At 41.2% G+C, this 24,761-nt stretch overlaps 1 long non-coding RNA gene across 3 annotated transcripts in view; it reads right to left on the bottom strand.

The window, feature by feature from the left end:
• The window catches only part of LOC109253582 (uncharacterized), a 75,489-nt gene that overhangs the window by 24,709 nt on the left and 26,019 nt on the right, over positions 1-24,761 (bottom strand). For all 3 annotated transcript variants that reach the window (XR_008417853.1, XR_008417852.1, XR_008417851.1), the window contains exons 3-4: positions 10,878-10,991; positions 9,748-9,835 (exon numbers count right to left, since the gene is read on the bottom strand). This is a non-coding gene — a long non-coding RNA (uncharacterized LOC109253582). The remainder of the gene's footprint in view (positions 1-9,747; positions 9,836-10,877; positions 10,992-24,761) is intronic.

Below are 24,761 nucleotides of genomic sequence, written 5' to 3'. Positions count from 1 at the left end.
TAAGAACCATGCTGCCATCCGAAGCAAAGCCACCCCCTGATTCCCATCCTCTGCTACAATAGCTTCAGGTTATTTTTCAGGCATACTTTGCATCTTATACTAAACAAATGTATCTTCCAGGATTTAAATAATAAACAAATGCAAAGTGTATCAGTGTGATGGATAGCAATATATTTTAAGACACAGATATGCTAAAACTAAGGGTGACCCCAAATTGGGAAAACCACTCCAGGAGACAGTTTTCTTTGGGGAAGACATGGCGTCCAAATCACATGTGGCATCTGGTGATTGGTGCTAGCTGCAGAGAGCCAGAAGCATTACTGACCTTTTGTAACGGAACCAACATAAGTTCACTCCCTTGGTGAGTCAGAAACTGCACCAGGTTGAGTTGTTGTACAAAATAAACTTTATTTGCAGCAAGTAAGGAGAACACAGGGAATGACTGGCTGTGACTCCAGGAATCCAGACCTGGGATTCCTTGAGCAAGGGTGAATGGATTCATTTTATTTCAGGTAATGATGAATATTCAGATAGGGAAGCCTTGTCATCATATGCGGAGGTGGGCATAAGGTCACACATGCATCTTAAGGAAACATGCTTATATACACATTGTATGTTATGTAAACGATGCTTGTGCTCCTTCCTGGACACAGATTTTAATATTATAATCAGGTAAAGGTAGTCATTAGTCATTCTAGAGCCCACTCCATGTTCCATCTATGCAGGTGTGTGTCAGAGGTTAAGTTCAAAGTGATCTGGGTGGTCTGGTCTGGCAGGAGGTCTTGTCAGGGCAGTCCTTACCATCAGAGGGGTGGTTTTGCTTTTCAGGAAAAACGTGGGACAAAGGTTGGTGAGTATAAGCAGGTGGGCAGTAAAGATCAGGTCTTAGAGTCTAGGTGGTGACACTTTCTGTGGCCTCTGCAATGGTTTTTACCACATTCACTCACACACAAATGCATCACTGTAAAGAGAATAAAACTTTCAAAGTCCTTTCGAGAGGAGAGCATTTTTTCAGCTGAATCTTTACCTTCCAGAGAGTGCCCCTTAATGGTAAAAGGGACAGTCATATCATAGCCATTTGTGGGCCAAATCAGAGAAATCATCCCGCCTTCAAAAAGAGACAAGGGATCCAGTACACAGTTTGCTCACAACCTGCATGAGCCTTGGATATAATTTCCAACTGCCAGACTTCTGGATGTTTCCACACTGGCCAAATGCAATTGAAAATTTGGTAGAAACTGTGTAGAAACTAAAAGCAAATGCATAATTTGCCTCTAAAAGCAGCTTTTGGTCCTGATTTCCATAGACCCCCACTACTACTAATAATAATACCACCATTCTCTGTAACCGAGGCTTTAAACCCCATCTCTAGAAGCCTTCCATCTCAGCTCCTGTGTGGAGTCATGAAGCCTCACAATTCACCCTAGCTCCTTCCTGAACTATCCTTGCTCTTCATGCCCACTGGCACATCTTTAATGCCCTGAGGTCCCAGAACCAAATCTGCCCCCCCCCCACCTACTTTGGTAAATAAAGTTTTACTGGAACACAGCCACACTCATTTATTCCTGGGTCATCGATGGGTACTTTCACACTATGATAGCAAAGCTGAGCGGTTGAGACAGAGACTGGCCTCAAAGCCCAAAATACTTGCTATCAGGTCCTTTACAAAAAACGTTTGCTAACATTTTTAGCAAAAGTTCTGACTGCCCAGCCTTAACTTCTTTCCAATTCTTCCTGCTTTTTACAAAATGCCCTAATCCAAACCTTGTACTGAGTTATCAGTGGATCTTAACACACATGCATGCATGCACGTGCATACACACACACACGCACACACACACACACACAAAAAACACACACGGAATTTTCAAAAAGTCTGTAAAAAGCGTCTCCTTGCACTTAGAATATTTCCTTTTTTAAAAAATGTTTTTATTTATTTTTGAGAGAGAGAGAGAGAGAGAGAGAGAGAGAGAGAGAGAAAATGGGGGAGGGGCAGAGGGAGAGAGACAAAGAATCTGAAGCAGGCTTGAGGCTCCAAGCTGTCAGCACAGAGCCCCACATCAGACTCAAATTCATGGACTTCGAGATCACGACCTGAGCTGAAGTCAGATGCTTAACCGACTGAGCCACCCACGTGCCTGTACTTAGAATAATTCCCAGTCAATACTATGTTTTCTACATGACTGGGTGTGGCTTACTTTCCCATCTTCCCTGTTGCTTCCTTCCTCCCTCACCATATTCCAGCCTCGCTGGTCTTTTTCCTTCCCTGAGCAGTTCCCACTCCAGTGCCTTCTCAACCATTGTTCCTTTTTGCACCAACACCCCTCTCCGCCTGCTTCCACCTCTCATCCTTCAGGTCTCTGGCTCAATGTCATCTCCTCAGAGATGAACTCACCCTTTCTAAAGATTTCTTTCATTCTGTTCTCTCCTAGCAACCAGTTCTTTGAATCCAAAGGGAGAACGTAAGTATTTCCTTATTGGATTTTACTTACTAGATTATTTTCTGTCTCACTGGTCATAATAGCTCTAGGGTGTCAAGCATTATGTCCATTTATTTGTCACTCTACATCCAGTACCTGTCAAAGAGTAAGCACTGAAATCATATTCTTACAAATGAGTGATGTTCCTTTTATTCCCAGATAACATCCATTCTTTGGCCTGTATTCAATATAGGTATATTCTATTTTCCAGTCCTAGTTGTATGCCTCATTCCAGGTACACTGAGATAACCATCACTTCCCATGTACACACTGTACTTTTTCACCTCTAATGCTTCCTTGTCCCTCCCCAACACTACATCCTCTATCGTTTTTTCCCAGGAAAACCTCTCTTCCAGGCTGAATTCAAACAATTATTCTAGGAAACCATGTTATAATGAAAAAATGTTGAATAATATAAAGTCAAAGACATACCTCATAAGGTTGCTTCCTACAACAATCTTTAATATATACAGTTTGATACTCTCATGCCAAAGTCCATGAAATCATAGCAATTCCACATGAACCACACAACACTGCTTTCCAAGTCTAACTCTCTCATAGGCTTCATTCAGGGACAAATTTTAGAGTGTGTATGGATAGATTACATAGCCTTCATGTTAGATTTCCATTAATATTATTTCTCTTGGTTCCAGTTTTGAAAGAAATTGAGTACTAGTGAGTTCTAACAGGTACCCTTGTTCCATGTTTCAGTTCAACTGGGCTGAAAATAGGATTGACAACTTTGTGTGAAATCTGAGGAGCCTAAGTCTTATGCCTACAAAAAAGGCCAACTCCCATTCAGTGATAATTCAGTGACAGGAGAATGCATCCCTATATCAATCATGAGGACATGCTGTACCTAGGATACAGCAACCTGTCTGCTAAGAGCATAAGAAATAATACGCTTATCATATTCATAAAACAGATTGTCTGTTGCCTGTTGCTTGAGGGTCTATATCTAGTTTATTAGAAGAAATAGTAGAATTTTCCCCTCAAATGCTGCAAAGGAGTGAAGCCACAATACACCTCTGTGTGTGCCTGTCCCCTCCCTTGTTCCACACACAATGATTGTACTTTCAGATTGCTATTGTTTCTCAACCGTTAATTCATAATGAATTTATTATTGGCAAGAACCCCTAGAATTTTTTGTGTTGTTGTAAATCACCCATTTCTGTTGTTTACTTATGCAGTTGTTATTTTAGGACCCAAGAAGAGGAATGTGTGTACACAAATACATACCTACCCAAACTTTGTTCTCCCACATAACTTTATGTCAAGTGCAAATTTTATAGGTATATGCTCCACGACTTTATTTAAGCCATGTATAACTCTGTTAATCCCAACAAGGGCCAAGCTAGCTTCATCATACCTCTGGTCTCTTCTAGTTGGCATTCATTATCAACCAATGCTCTAATCAATACCTAAACTAGCAGTTTGTCCTTCAGTCCAGTTCTTTGACATGAAAACATTAAACAAACAATACTGACCTCCTATTATGGACCAGGCATTTTGATAGGTACCAAGCTTTCAGCAACAAAAAAAAAAAAAAAAGAAAAAAAATCCCATTTCTAACCTCAGGAAGCATATAGTGAAGGCTATAAATACAAATAAGAAATAAAATTTACTGAATCACACATTATTTTAAGCACTTTACATGTGTTGTGTCACTTAATCCTCACAGATAATAAACCCTAAAGAAAATACTATTATTTACATAGAAGAAAATTATTTTTTTAACTTTTTAAAAAATGTTTATTTTTGAGAGAGATAGAGACAGAGCATGAGCAGGGGAGGGGCAGAGAGAGAAGGAGACACAGAATCCAAAGCAGGTTCCAGGTTCTAAGCTGTCAGCACAGAGCCCAATGTGGGGCTCGAACTCAGGGAACTGTGAGACCATGACCTGAGCCAAAGTCAGCCGCTTAATCATCTGAGACACCCAGGTGCCCCAAATAGAAGAAAACTATTAACTAATTAGATTAAGTAATTTTCCCAAAGCCTCTGGGAAGTGGTAGAAAAAGGATTCAAACCCAGATGGTCTGTCTCCAAAGTTGGCACATTTAACACATCTGCTATTTAAGATCTCCACCATGTTTGCCCACAACTTGTGCACCACATAACTTAGAAGAGGATAGCTCAAATCATTACAACCTGCACAATCTCATACAGAATACTGAAGCCCAGACACACCACCATATTACCTTGACCTAGATTTTTCTACTCCTGATGTCTCGGAAAAATAGACATAAATGGAAGGAGATGAAATGGAAAATTTCCTAGAAAGACACAAACTACTGAAATTAACCCAAAGAGAAATGGAAAATCTAAAGAGACTTATAATAAGCAGATTGAATTAGTAATTGTAAAACTACCCACAAAGAACAGTGCAAGCCAGCATATCTTCACTGGTGAATTCTTTCAAAACAATTAAAGAAGTGATCAAAACAATAGGATATTGGCACAGAAATAGATACATTCATCAGTAGAACAGAATTGCCAGAAATGAACCCACAACTGTATGGTCAATTAATCTTCAGCAAAGCAGGAAAGAATATCCAATGGGAAAGACCATCTCTTCAACAAATGGTGGTAGGAAAACTGGACGGAAACATGCAAAAGAATGAAACTGGACCACTTTTGTGTTTGGTAAAAACACAAAAATAAATTCAAAATTAATTAAAGACCTGAGACCACAAAAACCCTAGAGGAGAATACGGGCAGTAATCTCTTTGATATTAGTTGTAGCAACTTCCTTTTAGATATGTTTCCTGAGATAAGGGAAACCAAAGCAAAAATAAATTAATGGGACTTCATCAAAATTAAAAGCCTCTGCACAGTGAAGGAAACAATCACAAAACAAAAAGGCAACCTACAGAATGGAAGAATATATTTGCAATGGCATACCTGATAAAGGGTTAGTATGTAATATATAAAGAATTTATAAAAGTCCATACTCAAAAGATGAATAATCCAATTAAGAATGGGCAGAAGACATGAACAGACATTTTTCCAAAGAATACATACAGATGGCCAACAGACACATGAAAAGATGTTCGTGCTCAACATCAATCATCATCAGGGAAATACAAATCAAAACTACAATGAGGTATTACTTCACACCTGTCAATATGCCTAAAATCAAAAGCACAAGAAACAACAAGTATTGGTAAGGATATGGAGAAAGGAGAAATCTCTTACACTGTTGGTGGAAATGCAAACTGGTGCAGCCACTTTGAAAAAACAGTATGGAGATTCATCAAAAAGTTCAAAATAGAACTACCCTATGACACAGCAATTGCACTACTAGGTATTCCCAAAGAATACAAAAATACTAATTCAAAGGGATACATGCATCTTGACATTTTAGCAGTACTATCTACAATAGCCAAATTATGGAAATAGCCTAAGTGTTCATCAAGAGATGAATGGATAAGGAAGATGTGGTATATATATACAATGGAATAGTACTCGGCCAAAAAAAGTGTAATCTTGCCATTTGCAATGACATGGACAGAGATGGAGAGAATTATGCTAAGTGAAATATATGAGCCAGAGAAAGACAAATACCATATGATTTCATTCATATGTGGTATATAAGAAACAAAACAAATGAACGATGGCAAAAAAGAGAGAGATAAACCAAGAACTCGAACTACAGAGAACAAACTGATGGTAACCAGACAGATGTCAGTGGGAGAATGGGTTAAATAGGTGATGGAAATTAAGGAGTGCACTTGTGATGAGCTCTGAGTGTTGTATGGAGTTATTGAATCACTATATTGTACACCTGAAACTAATATTATACTGTGCATTAACTAACAAGAATTTAAATAAAATTTTTTTAAAAAGAACAAGGAAGAATTAATCCCAACTTATTACAGTTTCTTCCAAAGAATAGAAGGGAACGGGGCACTGGGTGGCTCAGTTGGCTAAGTGTCGACTTCAGCTCAGGTCAAGATCTCGCAGTTTGTGGGTTCGATCCCCGCGTTGGGCTCTGTGGTGACAGTTCAGAGCCTGGAGCCTGCTTTGGATTCTGTGTCTCCCTCTCTCTCTGCCCCTCCCCCACTCACTCATGCTCTGTCTCTCTGTCTTTCAAAACTAAATAAAAACATTAAAAAAAAAGAGTAGAAGGAAACACTTCGTAACTCATCCTATCACACCAAAAGCACAAATAGCCAAAGAAAAAATAGGTACCCTGGACATATTTGGTATTGCAAAAGTACTCCACCAAGAAAATGAAAAGACAACACACTGAATGGAAGAAAATTTGCAAATTATATAATGAAGAAGGCACTAGAATACATTTTACACATGCATGCACATAGATATATATATATCACATGCATGCATATATATATATATATATAATATATATGTAATCACAACCCAATAATTTAAAAAACAAGTAGTCCAATTTAAAAATGGATAACGTATTTGGACATTTCTCCAAGGAAGACACACAAAATGACTCACAGGCACATGGAAGGATTCTTGATATCATTATCTACCAGGAAAAAGAAAATGAAAACCACAATGAGATATCACTTCACATCCATGAGGATGGCCAAAATGGAAAAGATAGACAATAACAAATGTTGGTGAGGATGCAGAGTATGTGGAACCCTCATGCACTACTGCTAGGAATATAAAATAGTGCAGTCACTTTGGAAACGAGTCTGGCAGTTTCTCAAAAGATTAAATATAATTACCCAGCAATTCCAGGTACAGGTATATACTCAAGAGAAATTAAAGCATGTATTCATATGCAAACTTGGACACAAATGTTTACTAGCTGCATTATTCTTTTTTTTTTTAATTTTTTTTTTAACGTTTATTTATTTTTGAGACAGGGAGAGACAGAGCATGAACGGGGGAGGGTCAGAGAGAGGGAGACACAGAATATGAAGCAGGCTCCAGGCTCTGAGCTGTCAGCACAGAGCCCGACGCGGGGCTAGAACTCACGGACCTCGAGATCATGACCTGAGCCGAAATCGGCCGCCTAACCGACTGAGCCACCCAGGCGCCCTGGCTGCATTATTCTTAATAGCCAAAAAATGGAAATCACCCAAATCTCCATCAATGTTATATCAATGGATACAATGTGGTATATCCAGATGGATGATATTAATATTATTGGAAAATGGATTATCCCATTCCAATATTATAATGGAATAACAGTCATTAATAAAAAGAAATGAAATACTGAGACCTGTTACAACATGGATGAATCATAGAAACTTCATGCTAAGTGAGAGAAGCCAGTCACAAAAGACTGCATATTTGTCTGATTCCATCATATGAAATGCTTGGATTAGCAAATCCATAGATATAGTAAGTAGATTCATGGTTGTCTAGGGCTGGAGGGATTGGGGGGTGGGGGGAGTGAGCAGTGGTTGCTAATGGGTACAGGTTTTCTTTTGGGGTTGACAAAAACATTCTAAAATTGATTGTGGTGTTGGTCGCACAACTCTGTGACTATACTAAAACCAACTGTATTGCAAACTGTAAATGAGTGAGTTACATGATATGTGAATTATACCTTAATAAAGTTGTAACTAAAAAGTGATGGAGTGAAGGAAGAGGAGGAACAGGGAGCATTCTCTTTAAATATGTAATATTAAGCACACTCTTTTTTTTTTTTTAATTTTTTAATATATGAAATTTACTGTCAAATTGGTTTCCATACAACACGCAGTGCTCATCCCAAAAGGTGCCCTCCTCAATACCCATCACCCACCCTCCCCTCCCTCCCACCCCCCATCAACCCTCAGTTTGTTCTCAGTTTTTAACAGTCTCTTATGCTTTGGCTCTCTCCCACTCTAACCTCTTTTTTTTTTTTTTTCCTTCCCCTCCCCCATGGGTTTCTGTTACGTTTCTCAGGATCCACATAAGAGTGAAACCATATGGTATCTGTCTTTCTCTGTATGGCTTATTTCACTTAGCATCACACTCTCCAGTTCCATCCACGTTGCTACAAACGGCCATATTTCATTTTTTCTCATTGCCACGTAGTATTCCATTGTGTATATAAACCACAATTTCTTTATCCATTCATCATTTGATGGACATTTAGGCTCTTTCCATAATTTGGCTATTGTTGAGAGTGCTGCTATAAACATTGGGGTACAGGTGCCCCTATGCATCAGTACTACTGTATCCCTTGGATAAATTCCTAGCAGTGCTATTGCTGGGTCATAGGGTAGGTCTATTTTTAATTTTCTGAGGAACCTCCACACTGCTTTCCAGAGTGGCTGCACCAATTTGCATTCCCACCAACAGTGCAAGAGGGTTCCCGTTTCTCCACATCCTCTCCAGCATCTATAGTCTCCTGATTTCTTCATTTTGGCCACTCTGACTGGCGTGAGGTGGTATCTGAGTGTGGTTTTGATTTGTATTTCCCTGATAAGGAGCGATAAGCACACTCTTTTATCCCTCCCCCAAATTCCAATGAAATGGTGATAAAAAGATTTTTAAAAAAAGACATAATCCCATGTGGACAAATACTATGAGAAAAGAGAGCACATCAAAGGGGAGATGTCAACACAATTTTGGATGCTGGAAACTAGAGGCCTTGGTGTCACCTTACCCTAGCAGACTGAGGAAAGCCGAAGATCAAGCCTACATGTAGGAAAAGACAAGATGGAATACTTTCACTCCAGAAACCTCCAGAAAGCCTCAGAAATTGGAGGCATCAGTTAATTCTGAAGAAATTGGAGGCATAAATTAATTTTGAAGACCAGGATATGGAATAAGGCTGGAAACTGGAGTGCTGATTGAAAGGTTACATAGGGGGGAATTAAATCCGCTTCCTAAACCCATGAAGCTAGGCTACACAGTCCACTCCCATCCCCCCTCTGCTGACTTTGCTCAAGAGAGACAGATGGTTTCCTCTTTTTATATTTTTTTAATTTTTTAATTTGTTTAATATTGATTCATTTTTGAGAGACAAAGAGAGCCATAGAGTGAGTGGGGGAGGGGCAGAGAGAGGGAAACACGAATTCGAAGCATGTTCCAGGCTCTGAGCTGTCAGCACAGAGCCTGACGTGGGACTCAAACCCACATACTGGGAGATCATGACCTGAGCTGAAGTCAGACACACAACCGGCTGAGCTACCCAGGTGCCCCATTTTTATTTTTAATTTTTTAAAATTGAGGTGTGACACACAACATTAGATTAGTTTCAGGTACACAACATAATGATTCCATATTTTTATACATTGTGAAATAATAACAATAAGTCTAGTTAACATCCATCACCTTGCATACTTACAATTTTTTTTCTTCTGATGAGAACCAATAAGTGGTTTCCTTTCTGCAGATGTGGCAGGTCTCAGACTCTGGGCTCAGGACTTGGGGATCTACGACCAAGAATAGGGAGGAGTGAGATGGTCAAATGAAAACAGGAGAATTGAATACAATGTCGATATTAAAAGGTAAAATCTAGAAATCTCACAGAAAGTAAAACAAGATGGCATAGAGATGGAAAATAAGAAAAAAGACAAGAACATTGGAGGATCAATCCAGATGGTCAAACATCAGAATAGAAGTTCTACGGATAGGTGGGTGGAAAATGAGATCAAAGAAAATGGAGAGAAGAATATAAATATAAAAGAAATAATGCATGAAAACTTCCCAGAACATAAAAGAATGTGTTTCTAAATTGAAAGGACCTACCAGGTATCCATCACTGTGAAATTGTATAACTCTAGGATTATGGAAGACAATGGAACAGTGCCTTCAAAGTCTAAGGAAAATTCTGTCTGACACAGAATTCCATACTTAGCAAAATTATTAGTTAAGCATGAAGATAGAATGTAGACCAAGAAAAAGAAAGTCATGTCATCTAAAAAATTGGGATTCAACACCAGAGAGAAGCAAGCAAAATACCCAGGATGCTAGTGAAGGGGAGCTGAGCTCTTGGTCCAGAGAGGAGAGAGAAGATAGCTACTTGACAGACAGGAACAGGGACAGGAGGAGGCCCAAAGTTAGAAAAGGGTGAAAGGTCAGAGGGGTGTGGAGGAGGGTGGCTGTGCAAGAGATTACTTGAGATGACTTGATAGAGGGTCTTCAGCCTTCAGTCCTTTAGGGATGAGCTAAATAAGTAAACAGAGCCAGTTAATAGCCCTACAGAAAACAAAGGCATCTAGAGGAGAAGAGGGGTAAATTTAGAGAAACATAATTGTAATGGTAGGGTCCTTCCAAACAACCTCATAAATCATTTTCCTCTTCTTCACCCAGGTTTTAAATAATTTGATTTAAAAAAAAAAAGTAAAGAATTCAGATGAAGGACAAAATATCACTTTGTTTTTCTTCTTCATGACAAAGGTTTATTTGGCTAATGTAGTTTAGTTTTGAGAGCCAAATGGGCTTTGAACCTTAGAATTAGGCAGATCTTCCCACCTAGACAGGGAAGTGCTCCAGGGAAAAGTTGCTCTTTGGCAACAAACAGCTTCCAGCAGGCAGAAGGATACAGGGCTGATCCAAGTCTACCACCCAGAGGAATCTGCTCCTCCCCTAGAGAGAAGCAAAGTAATAACCAAATAAAGGGGAAGAAAGAACACAGAAATATGTAGGGGAAATCCCACCTCATTGAAGAAAACAATAAGAGCGGAGAACAGGCTCCCCGCCCCACCCTTCCCCACCCCCCCCCCCCCCCCCCCCCCCCCGCACTAACAATACCAACATAGCAATTTCACCAGAAATTATAATAGAGCAATGTAAGAAGTGTGAGGGACTGCAGGTGTTTATTTTAGTGAAGACATTAAGACAGCTAAATCCCCATCTTTTTTAAAAAATAAGTTTTTAATGTTTATATTTATTTTTGAGAGACAGAGCAAGAGGCCAAGTGAGGGAGGGGCAGAGAGAGAGGGTGACCTAGGATCTTAAATGGGCTCTGCGCTGACAGCAGAGAGCCTGATAAGGGGCTCAAATTCACCAACTATCAGATCATGACCTGAGCTGAAGTTAGACACTCAGCGGTCTGAGCCACCCAAGGGCCCCTAAATCCACATCTTTATAATAGAAATTCAATACATACAGTGTTAAAATGGCAAGTCAAGAAATGACAATAAAACATATTAGGTGGCAATAAGTAGCCCAAAAAATAGCTAAAACAGCTCCAAGAGTTGAACAAGACAGCCTTGGGGAGGAAAGTCTGGGAGGAGGAGATGGAGAGAGAGAACTCCTGTCTTTTGATATCAAGAGTTGTGCTGCTGTTGGACTTTTAAGATGTGGGTTAGGTTGGAACATATGAAATTGCCAGTATTTGGACATTTATGGCTTTTTAAAAAGGCAATTCCATATGTTCATATAATTCAACGTAAAAATTTAACAGAAATGTAACTCAAAAAACCTTTTTAATGAAAGGAAAATAAATTCAACCCCCCCCCCCCCCCCCGCCATCCCCCAAGGAAACTTCTCTGTCCCTTTCTCTTAATCTGGTTTGTGTGCTTCCCTGGGCCCCCCTCACAGCTGTGCTCATGTGCTCGCACCTACCTGGTGTTTCCACAGCATTGCAGTCATCTGTGGGCCTGTCTCCCCTGCTGGTCATCACTAATTTGAGGGGAGGCCTCTGTTTATGGGGGGGGGGGGGGCTGCCAAGCAACAGGCACAGGATAGGACTCCAGTATTTTCTCGTTTTTAAAAAAATTTTTTAACATTTATTTATTTTTGAGAGACAGAGAGAGACAAAGCATGAGCAGGGGAAGAGGAGGGGCAGAGGAGAGAAGGAGACACAGAATCTGAAGCAGGCTCCAGGCTCTGAGCTGTCAGCACAGAACCCTATGCAGAGCTCAAACCCACAAACCATGAGAACATGACCTGAACCAAAGTCGGACACTTAACTGAGCCACCCAGGTGCCCCAGGATTCCAGTATTTTCTAAATGACTGTGTTAACAGTGCTTGCTGAGTGCCTGTATCAGTGGCATCCTTTCCCAGGTGTTTAAAATAATCCTTTAGTAGTCTCTTAGGATTTCACTCAGAATCACATAAAGCACACTACTTTGAAGTTTATAGAATCCATTACTGGATTCTATAAACTATAGTCTCCTTTTTTAGGAAAAAAAACAAGTTTAAAAACAAAAACCCATTTTCCCATCCTTGGATCTCCAGCTGCTCACCATGACGCACAGTACCTCTGCAGGTTCTCACAGAAGCTGGGATGTCCTGTGTCTGCGTCAGGAGACCTGACCTCCCTGGGGAGGTCCACAGGCAGTCATTGAGCAGCTCAACTCTGGGGCTGCAGATCTGGAGACCAGGATGTAAATGATGCCCTGTCCCCTCCTACTAATGACACAAAACTTCAACAAATCAGCTTTGCATCCCTAAGTGCACGGCTCATAGTATCTAACTAAATAAGATAGTGCCTGAAACTGTAGTGTTAGTGGACAAATTAAATGAGATCATGCAGGTAAAACACTGAATGCAGGAAGCATTCAGATGTGTTTCTGCTACTCTCTGACATACATTTTCTCCAGTCTGGACTTCGTTTTCCTTTTACCAATGTTTGTTCTATGATTTTCAGCCCAAAGATCATTTTTTGTTCTATAAACAATGAAGATGAACAGAAGTGAGGAGCTCTGATTTTGTGTGTGTGTATTATTGGCCAGAACACAAGAATCCCTTCACATATCAGACCCACACATGCCCCCACCTGTTGCAGGACTTAACTCTGAAAGTAATTTTATGGTTATTGTTGCCCCGAGCACTTCTTATAAGCTCATAGGAATTAAAGCCTGCATAATACCGGTTTTGCCTCGCATCTCTGGCTTCAAGCACTCATTTCTGTCTTTTGTAAGTGTCTTTTTTTTTTCAAGTTTATTTATTTATTTTGAGAAGGATGGAACACAGAGATGAGAGGGAGGGAGAATCCCAAGAATCCAAGCCCTGATGCAGGGCTGGAACCCACGAACTGTGAGATATGACCTGCGCCAAAGTCAAGAGTCGGACGCTTAACTGACTGAGCCACCCAGGCACCCCTCTGCTGGTTATGTTCTAAATAAGCAGCTAAAATAAACAGCTAATAAATAATAATAATAAAATAAAATAACAGCTAATCAGAAAAACCCTGTGTGTGTGAAGGTGTTTATGGAAACAGTACAAAAGAAGAAGCACCAGCTTCTACTCAAAGGAGCAACTCTAATCATGAGACTTTCTTACAGTCTGCCTAGCCAGCAACAGAGATGATGGTTTGGGCCCTGGATAACTTCTGGACATCCCTTCAATCATAATGTATAACCAAATGGCCACTCATCTAAGTAGACCACCTGGATAAGGGAGGACCTAGAGCTCTGCCATTCCCTAGCTGGGGAGCATGGAGGCATCCCTTCTCTCTGAACCCCTGCTTCTCATCTGTAACATGAGGACATTGGACTAAGTGATTGCAAAGGTCAGCTGTTTGACAAAGGTTTACCATTTTAAGTATAGACTTAGGGCTTCTCCTGACAACTAATGTTTGATCTAATGTAAAACACAGTATCTTATTAAAGGAAGCACAGGAGAGTTCAAAAAAAATTTTTCCAGATTAAGCAAAATGTAAACTTTCCATCTCTTTCCATGTTTGTCTTTACATATTCATCAAGTTCTCTTTTTCTAAGTATTCATTCCTCTGCAATGAGACCCCCTCTTTCCCCAGTAGATGGCACTCCATTGCCACTTTAATTACCTGCTGCCTACAAAGTGCAGATAGTCTAGAAAATAAACAGAGTGAAGAGCATGTGGGAACATTTACCAAACACTGATAAATAAGAGGAACTTGATGTTAAGCATCCACCTAAAATATTCACCGATTTTTCTAAAATTTAAACAATTAGGTTCTACATAGAAGGTGTCGTAATGAAATTAGAACGTTTTGATGTGGACATGTCAGATTGTGTTGTACGTTGGGATTGAGTACTAACCTTCAAAATGAGGAAACTTTGAAATTACAGCTGTTCAAATTATGCTGCCACCCTGATATTTTAAAAAACATTTAGAAAATCATTCTCTGGCAAATAATCTCATGATCAGTTTCTAGACTACATGAGAAAAAAACTCTTGCCTGCTTTTAACAATCCCTTCCCAATAGCACCGTCTTCCTTGATAATCCTCACACTCAAGAGTTGTTTGGGGATTTTTCCCCCTTCGAAAGGCTATTTCCAAATATTCCACACTTGATGAAATTTGACCATTCACTTTTAATTATTTTGGAAAGAATAGGACTCATCCACTTATTGCTTCATTTTCAGCCATGTGTTCTGTCTCCCAGATGGCTGCTTTTGCCATGGTGTTGGGGCTGGAAGGTAGAGCATGGCCCATATTGTAGGAAGAATTTATTCTAGTACATTGGCAAACAAAAGCCAGTAAATGAAATGGGAAAGTCCTCTAGCAGTGGGAAACATGAGCTCAGAAATTTGAGTTTAACTTCTGAGAAAAGTAAGAAGGTGAGCAAAGATCTCACCAGCCTTGGGTCATGAAGACCCAACCCCTGCTTCAAGCCTGGCAGTGGAATAGGAACCCCGTTACTATCCATATAGGTGTTACCGGGATTGGCCTTGCTGCCTTGGCCCAGAGTTCCTGGGACAGGCCTGGCTATCTGATACCCTTGGAGCTAAAACCATCCCTAGCTGTTACCTGAATGCATTCCTGTATCCCTACTGGCAGGGAAGCCCTGAACTGTTTCCCTGGGAAATCCATCCCTGGTTCTTTACACATTGCCAGCTAGCCCCTTTAATGCATGGGTTAACGCACAAACATGTAACACCCAGCCCAACCAACAACCACCTCAAATCTGACTGATGTGTCCTTACCCGCTCTCATCTCAGATGTTGGATTCCAAAAACTTTATACTAAATCTACTAAAATCTACCTCAAACCCTGCTTATTATTATGGTGATATTCTTTCCCCCACTGCTGTTAGCATCTGTAAACTCCTGGGATTGGGCACCCTGGCTTCTCCAGGTAAGAGATGGACCCCACAGCCCCTATGCCCACCGCATTAACCCACTTCCCTGTGCCTGGAGAAAGGATCAACATCTTGCCCTAACTCCCTTATTTCTCACAGCTGAGTTCACCCTGAACTTCTAGACTTCTGGTTACTGTGAACGATTAAGTTTCCTAGTTGCCTAATCCAGTTCGAGTTGGGTTTTCAGTGATTTGCTCCTGTAGCTCCCTCTGGTGGTGGAAGCTTCACCCACAGGCCAGGATACAAACGTAGTTTTGATGGTCTACTGGTTTATGGGCCCAGTTCAGTGGCTTTCTATGGCTATGAGGATGCAGTTTCAGTTAAACAATAGGGGAATGCCCTGACTCCCAGGTTAGGCTTCCTTGGGCAAACATTCACTGACTCTGAATGACTTTCATATTAATCTTCAACATGTTTTCTCCACAGCCTGATAGCAACTGCCATGGGAACTGGCAAACTAGGATGACAAGGGCAATTCTATCAAGAGCCTCTATTTCTACAGGATTATGTAAAATTTTCTTTTTCCTAATATTTATTTAGCAGATGCTCTATGCTGGTCCCTCTTCTAAGCACTTTTCTTGTAATAACTTATTTAATTCTTAAAACAACTCTATGGGAATATTATGATTATTATCCCCATTTTACAGAAGAAGAGATAGCCATAGGTTGCCTCAAATGCCACAAGCCAGAAAGGACAACAAATATTCATCTTTTAGTTTCATGCACACAAGTTGGTGAATCAAATGAGTTGTTGAGTCCATAAAGAGGCACCAGGCTTACAGCAGTGGCCAAAGCAAGTCTTTTTGCAGGAGCTATGGAACCCAAGAACAGATATTTGACCTGTGGGGGACACTGTCACCAAACTTCAGTCAGAAATTTTAAGCCAGGACTTTTAGGAGGTTAGCCAGTAACATATGGATAAGGACCAGCTTCCAAACCAACTTAGGAACACAGAAGAGAAAGGATCTAGAAATGCATAGAACATCTGAGATGGACCAACACTGTGGTGTTCCAATAGACTGAGCAACCATCCCAGTTTTTCTGGGACTGAGGGGTTTCCCACCATGTGGAAATTTTAGTGCAAACACCAGGGAGCTTCCAGGAAAACAGAGACATGCTGGTCACTCTATTGTCCAAAGAAGTGAGATTTACTTTCAACTACTAGAAATGCCAGGGGCCTCCTATATCTCCTCAAAGTTCACAATGCTCCTGATTTCGTTGGCTTCCATCTTCCTTCAATATTCAAACAGGGATGGGGTCTATGCATCAAGCTATATGTTACCTTCTGAGGGCTTCTCTAGGTGTTTTAGGACAAAAGAAGGAAATCCTTGGCTTCTTACAAATAGTAATAAACTTGTTACCCCCAAAATGGAACTAGCAGGATTTTTTTTAAGTTTGGATATAAAGGAGTTCAGAACATGCTACCCCAAAATATGCCACTTTGGCATATTGATTATTTTGAATTAAAGGCATTTGAAAAACAATAGGTGCAAAAAGGCACTCTGACCTTCTTTCTTCTTCCTGAAAACAGGGGATTAATTTCCCATGTGAAGGGTGCCTTCACTGTACCAGAGGAAGAAACATTCTTATCACCAGAGACAGGGAGTCAAGGCCAAGAGAAATCTGTAAAAACAGACCTTGTTAAAATAACTCTTATTTTCCTTTTCTCCCCATATATTTTAGTAAACTTCCATATTTTCCAGTTGTTGTTCAAGCCAGTATATGACCATTTCTTTGGATCTTCATTTTTCTTGTGATAGTTCCTACATATTAATGAAATCCTGTTTATCTGTCTTATGTCAATCCCACCTAGGAGGGTGGAGGAAATTTTTATGGCCCCAAATGAAATTCAGATCTCTAAAAGATTGGGAACACTAGGATGGGTGTGAAGGAAGGAAGTAGTGCCACACTGTGAATGACCCTCAGGTCCCTGTTAGCCAGTAAAATGGTAGCCCAAGTGGACCATGAGTCTGAGTTGGTACAGCAGTTGTTATACACAGCAATGCTTATGGGTACTTTTAGAGAAAACAATGAATAAATAACCTTGACTAAAATAAATACATGACTGAAAGAACTGAGAAACAGAAAGCCAATTTGATATAGCCAAGTGGTTTATTTAGCTTTTCTTCCATCTTGCCAAATCTAAAATACTCGTAAGAACCAAGAAGAAAAATAACTAGTTCCTGATTTTCTTATCTCCTTTTTGTACCTTAATTCATTAGATTTCAAATGACAAGCCTCCCTGAGTTTGGGTAGACACAAATAGTCCTGTAAATGAAGGGACCTGCCAAGGACTTGCCTCCAGGAGAGCCAGCCCTGGTCCTTCATTAAGACCTACCACCCATGTCCCACCCAGCTGCAGTTTCAGACAACTGTCCCAGAACCTGAGCATTTTCAGTTTGCCATACTTGAATCCATCTTCTTCTGAATCTTGACTTTTGGCTTTGATCTCTTCATTTAATCCTGTGTTTAGCCCCTGTAGACATGATGTTTAAACATCTTCAATCATCAAGGTTTTAGCTACAGACTTTGTCTTGGTTTGTCCTTTGGGTTCCTCAGGTCCCCTATGAGCTCTGATAGGCACTCACAAAATCGAGTCCACTCCCCAGTAAGTCAGATGGACAATATTGGCCAGGAGTCAGGCCTGAGATTCAGACAATCTAGAAACTGGCACTAACTGTTCAATTCCATGGGCCTCGGTTATTTCCATATTAAAATGGAGTGATCCCTGCCCTTGCCCATCATTAGGGTATTCAGACTCCTCAGAAAAACCTCATAAACCTATGAAGAAGAGTGTTGTGATACTAAGAACCTCTTTCTATACAACATTACCCTTGCCTATGTTTAAAAATAGTCTCTTTGATTTCAAGCTTAAAAAACAAAACAAAGCAGGCTCCTGGCTGGCTTACTTGGAAAAGCATGTGACTCTTCATCTTGGGATCACGTGTTAGAGTCCCATGTTGGTTACTAAAAATAAATAAACTTAAAAAAAAAAAAAGCAAAAAACAGGCAATGCTGAGCCAGACAAGTAAAGCAATTAGAAGGCTTTAAGTAAATATTTTGAATTGTTAAAAAGAAAGATACTGTTTAAAACTGATTCCCACATTTGATTTATATTCATGCCTCCAGCCTAGAACCAATCAGCAGTACAGCATTAAGAAACCACTGATAAACCCCATTTGGTATACTAAAACGATGACCATCATTATTACTCCAAGAAAGAGGACACAGGAAGTAAAGACATCACTGCCTAGAGAATTGCTAAACAGGATTAATAGGAATGATCCAGGCAATTCCATTTTTCTAGTATCAGTGAAACCATATCTCTTGCTTAGCACTTTCTCCAGAAGTGTCTGAGTCAGACTTTGGTATCCTAGAGGTCTGGTTTTGTGCTAGTGCTCACATGCTCAGGTTCAGAAATAAGCTTCCTGTTGGAAAGAGTCATCCAAGCAATGAGACAAGCTTTTTGATTGAATACCCTGTATAGCCGCCTGTGACTCTTTCTTCCATTTGCTTTCTCCTTTATGTCTCTTTGAGATAAAATTCATTCAATCTTTTGAAATAGAACACATCTGCTTAACCCTGCCCAAAAGAAACTTCTACTGTCCTATTTATTTTAATAGCCATGTGATCTACTAATGCACATTGAACAGCAGATATTAAACAGAAGAAATCTCCGCCTAGTCGTGCTTTACCCATTAAACACATGTGAATCTGTGATGATCTCGGCTTTTCTTGTGCCTGATGACTAATTGAGTTTGAGACAGTGGCTGTCAAATGCTGCAAAAGGAATGATTTATGCTAAGGATATTTTTGGTTTCTGATATACCCAGCTTCGGAGGGAAGAAAAGAAGCCATTACTGTATCAGGATTGTGACAATAGGCAGTTTCTAACAATGGGATCGCCCTCCTACAACCCGCCAGTCTATTAACTGAAAGCATCGAGTTCCCATCTTTGCTTTCACCCCCTGATCCTGGGCAGGCGATTTTGCAGATTTTTATTTGCATTCGTTTCAGCTGCAACATTTATTCTATTCCCAGTTATCCTTTCCTGAGATCTTCCTGAAGCTGCCACTGGGAACCATGGAAATAAGAGATAGCCTCTGTGAAGAACCAGCTGCTGGGCCCAGCCCACCATTCAGATGTTATGTGTCCCAGCCTGGCCCCTCTCTCAGCAACAGCAACTCAGGAACACTCTAGCTATTCACGGAGGAAACCCATTTCCTGCCAGTAACTTGATTACCCTTGTTCTCACTTGGGACTCTGAAATGGCAGTAGGTGAATAAAAATTGGAGGCTGATGTGTATGAACTAGGTTTATAATACCACCCTCTTGGGGTGTGGGAGTGAGTAGAATAGGGCAGGTGGGACTAATTTTGAATTGTTTTAACATAACACAGAGTGCACAGCTCAGAGCCAAAACTATGTTGACCTGTAAGTTTTAGAAATACTAGTAACATCTACATGATGAATTTTGGTGACTGTTTATCTGCCTGACCACTTTATCACAAGGTTAATTTAATCATAGCCAGATTTGAAAGACTAACATGGGTCACAGTGGGAAGAGACTTCTGACTTTTTTTGACATTGCTTCACTGGATCTTCTGCTGCCTCTAGGAGTTGTCTGTTTCGGGTTCAGGAACAGCATAGCCCTCTGCCATCTGCAAATCTCCTCCAGGCTCTACTGCTCCGGGGCGGGGGGGGGGGGGGGGGTCAGTCCTGCCCCAGGTAACTGTCAGAGTACCCTCTAGTCAGCTCACTGTCCATACCCCACTCACTAGCACTCACAGCCCCAGACACTGACTCCTACAAGGTTTTTCTGATACCGTGTTAGATGGGTCTTTAGTGTGTGCATAGAAATGGAGGCAAAATGCCTCGATGGAGTTATATACCCAGGAGTGAAGCATTCAAAGGACAAGTACTCACATTTCAGGGTAAGAGTGGGAAATAGTTTTCCTCTCACCTCCCTCTTCTTTCATGCTCTACCCTTCCAGTCTGCCATCAGGTGGCCAGTGCCTCCAAGCTGCCTCCACAGTTCTACAGCTCCTCTCCATACTGTCTGCTCCCTATGAGGGGCCCCACACTTTTCCCTTTCTCCAACAATGCTGCTGAGAACATCTATCAGCAAGAATCATGTGATTGGGTTGTGACGCTCAGCTGTAAGAGATAGACACTCATCTCACACTTAAACCACAAAGGAAATTCACATAGATGGGAAGTTCAAGGGGAAACTGACTCCAAGAATAGCTGGATCCAGGGGTTTAGACAGTGTCTTTGGAACTCTAGAGCCATTTCTCAGCTCTGCCATTTTTGGTCTCAGTTTCATTTTAAGATGCAGGCTCCCTATGTGTTAGCAAAGAGGATCACAGGAAGCTCTATACTACCTTGTCCTTCCAGCTAGTGGTCCATATACAAACCCCAGGGCCCGCTCTGGTTGACCTAGCCTAATCACGTATCATCCCTACATCCTTTCTTATAGCCAGGTGGATTGCGGATTCTGATTAGTCAGCCTTGCGTCCTATACTGACCCTAAAGCACTTGGAAAGATCTCCCCACTGAAAATAGGAGTTTTGTTGCCACAAAGAGGTGGGTCAAGAGGCATGCAGGGCAAACATAATGATAGTTATGATAATAGTCCTCTACACTGATAACAATGCTTCCACCCAGATGAATAGGTCCATAATTGAGAAATCTCCTCCATTAATAACAGGCTAGTAGGATTCATGACCTTTTAGAACCATTCCAATCATATTTCGTGCCTGTGGCTGTTCATTGCAGCCATATATAACTCCCGCAAAATACAATTATAAGTGTAATCCGTGGACTATTCCTCTTAGAACTGACCCTGCTTGGACATCATCCTCTAAAGCAACAATGTTCAAATTTGTTTTTAAGTGCCATGACTTTCTTCAAATAAAATTGTATGTAAATTCTGATGTATAAAATAGAAGCAAGCTGCTCTACTTACAGCTGACAGTTCAAAGTGCTGAAGCCTGAAGAGGCAGACACGGATATGGGGCCCAGCCCACTCCCACTCTGTGGCCCCTAGATTGCATCTTTGAAACCCTTGGGACTCCTAAAAGAAAAGTTTGCAAACAATAGATCCAACTGCTCTGGGCACCAGGCTCTTAGCTACAAATGTTAACTATCTCAGTTTCCTTACCATAACCATATGTGAAGGAACTCAATTATCACACCAACTCAGCTGAAAAACTGAGTCTCAGAAGAGTTAAGCAGCCTTCCCAAAGCCATACATCCGGGTCTATAAGTGGTAAAGCTAAATTCTAACCCAGTATTGCTTACTTCCAAACCAGTCCCCTTATCTCTACCCCATTAGAAACTTGGCACATAGGACAGAACACTAATTGAAAAAAGCAGGACACGAAGTTATATATGTCTAATATGATCCTACCCATTTAAAGATATAAATGTGTGATTAAATTATTAGAATATTGAAAAGGAATATACTAAAGCATATTTTAACAAATCATCAGGGTTGGTAATTACATTGATTATGAGAATAATAGCTAAAATCTGAGTGCTTACTACATGTCAGAGACTTTGCTAAGGACATTACATAAATTGTCTCATTAAATCCTCATAGCAACCACTTGGGGCAGGTACCATAATTTTTCTCATTTTACAAAACAGGAAATAGTAAATGACTTGCCCAAAGTCATACAACTTGTGAGTTCTGGGCTAAAACTCAATTTCTAAAGACCTTGCTCATAACAATACACTCTGGTGCCTTTCACTAATAAAGAAAATGTATTTATTTTTTTAATCAAACAAAAAATTAAAGATTGAGATAAAATCAGATCTGAAACCAAATTTTCTTCAACACATGATTACCTAGCAAGACATGGGAGCTTCCTGGTGCATTGTCCACTATAAGGGTTAACATGGGTTTCCGAGCCTGTCAGCTTTCTTTGGGCCAAGTGCCTTCAGGACACATCACCCTGCAACTATCCAGCCATGAGAGGTACCTTCCTTCATGCTGGCTCAGCTCATGCCCTCCCTGGGAACCCTCACTGGGTAGTCTGCTCCAGAACTAAGGTTATATGACAGGGATCTAATCACTGTTGGTTTGAAACAGCCTGTCTATTTTCCCAGACTGTGATTTAGTACACGCTTCTCTTCTATCCCCCTTTTGCTACCAAGTCTCTGGTTCATTTGCAGGCAGAGCCTACGTTGCTCACTTGTAGGTAGTCTTCAAAGGATGGGCTGCAGAGGTCCACAAGTCACAGCCACAGCTTCAAAAATGGGCAGAAAAGGCAAAGTTGCCAGCATAATTTTCTGTTGACCAGCTAACTAGTCAGCTCCTGCCTGTCTCCTGAACTCAAGTCTGTGCCCTGACTGAGGCCCCAGCACTTCTTGGCAGAGTTGATTTCCCTGTAATGTGTCTGTTCTGAAAGCAGGTAGCTGGTGAGGTGCCTCTCTGGCACCTCCTTGTCTCCATCCTTGACTGTAACAATCCACGTGTCTTCAAAGGGACACTGAGCTGATTATGCCTCCCTGAGATAATCAACACTGTCCTGTAAGCTAAGCAATTCTGAGAGCTGAATTTCTTTTTTTTTTTTATTTTTTATGTTTATTTATTTATTTTGAGAGTGGGGGAAGGGGCATAGAGAGGGAGAGGGAGAATCCGAAGCAGGCTTCGCACTGTCAGCTCACAGCCCAACATGGGGTTTGAACCCATGAACCGTGACATCAGATGTGAGCCGAAATCAACAGCCAGATACTCAACCGAGTCACCCAGGCACCCCATGAGAGCTGGATTTCTGCATCCATCAGGAATGGGGCTGACAGCTACTCTGTCAGCCAGCTCACAGCTGTTTCAGCCTGTGGCTTCTTTTTCCTGGAGTGGTAACACTGGTCCACCTGGAGCCCAGCTGTGGCACCTTAACTGTCAGGGATGGCTGATCCAGAGCAAGTCTATGTGATTGATAACCCTCTGAGGATTCTAGTCTTTGGTGACTATGGACTTTCTCTGTCTTGTCTCAGGGCAACACAGTGTATTACAGCAATAGTGTCCACTGAGACACTAACACATTACAAAGGTGAGGAAAGTGTCTGTTATTAAATGGGTTTGGAAAATTCTGCCTCCATAACATTTATTGGAGAGTCACAACTCTCATTAGAATATTCAGGGGCCTGTGAAATCTTGCAATAAAGAAATCTGCTTAGTATGGCTACATCCAGTGTTGCCCAAACTTACGTATAAGGCCACAGCTCACACCTTAGTCCCCCAGAACTCCTACTGACCTCACATTGGACACTGGTGTTCTAATGAGCACTGCCTGGAAAACCTCAGTGGCCTCAGAGTGGATCCAGTAATCATCCAGTTATGTCTCCAGCTAGCTCTACAAGAGTCACTTCCCTTATCTGGGTCTCAACTTCTTCACCTGTAAAATGGGCGTTAGATTAAAATTGTTTTCAGGGTGCCTGGGTGGCTCAGTCGGTTAGGTGTCCAACCCTTGGTTTTGGTCCAGGTCACGATCTCACGGTTTGTGAGTTCAAGCCCCACACCGGGCACTGTGCTGACAGCACAGAGCTTGCTTGGGATTCTCTCTCTCCTTCTCTCTTGCCCCCCTGCTCACACACACTCTCTCTCAAAACAAATAAGCTTAAAACAAAATTTTAAGACTTTTCCAGTGAATCCTGAAGGAACCCTAAAGGGTCCATGGATCTACTTTAGGTACTTTCTCAAGGGATAAAATAGAAGAGAGGTCAGCTTGGAGCCCTTGAAACCCCCTCAGCCACAACTAGCACAGCTTTGTTGGCAGCTATTTTACGTATAATCAAGTTTTCTTGGAAGAGATCCTCTAAAGAATACCTTTTGGAAGAGAAAGCAATGGGGAAGTGATAGAAGGGGAGGAAGAGTGTGAGGGTGTCCATTGCCTTCTTGTTCACCGACAGTGCTGACTTTCCCAGTTTGGTTATCAGTTTAGCACCACTGTGCCACCCACCACATACGCACACACTCCCAGGTCCTCTGCTAACCAAAGGCTTGATGTGACATGATCTGACACCCTCATGCTACCGGCAAACCTCTATTCCCCAAGTGAAGCATACGAACTACCCAGCTGCTCATTAAAATGCAGATTCCTGGGCTTCACCTCAAACCTACTGAATCAGAATTCACAGAGAAGGGACTTAAGAATCTGCATTGTAATAAAATCCCCAGGAGATTCTTAGCTACTCTGAAGTTTCAGATCCACTGCTCAGATCTTGAGAGCTTGGAATTTTCCATCCCATGAGATATTTGATCCCCTCCCAGCTCTGGCACGATGCTAGAACTCGGTGACCACCCTTACCACAGCCGGGGTGCATGGGCCCAGGGA

The sequence above is a fragment of the Panthera pardus genome, unplaced genomic scaffold (genome assembly GCF_024362965.1).
Source record: "Panthera pardus isolate Hobbes unplaced genomic scaffold, ASM2436296v1 HiC_scaffold_25, whole genome shotgun sequence".
Classification (NCBI taxonomy): Eukaryota; Metazoa; Chordata; class Mammalia; order Carnivora; family Felidae; genus Panthera; species Panthera pardus.
Note: the sequence above shows the minus strand (reverse complement) of the source record. Positions and strands in the feature narration are given on the sequence as shown.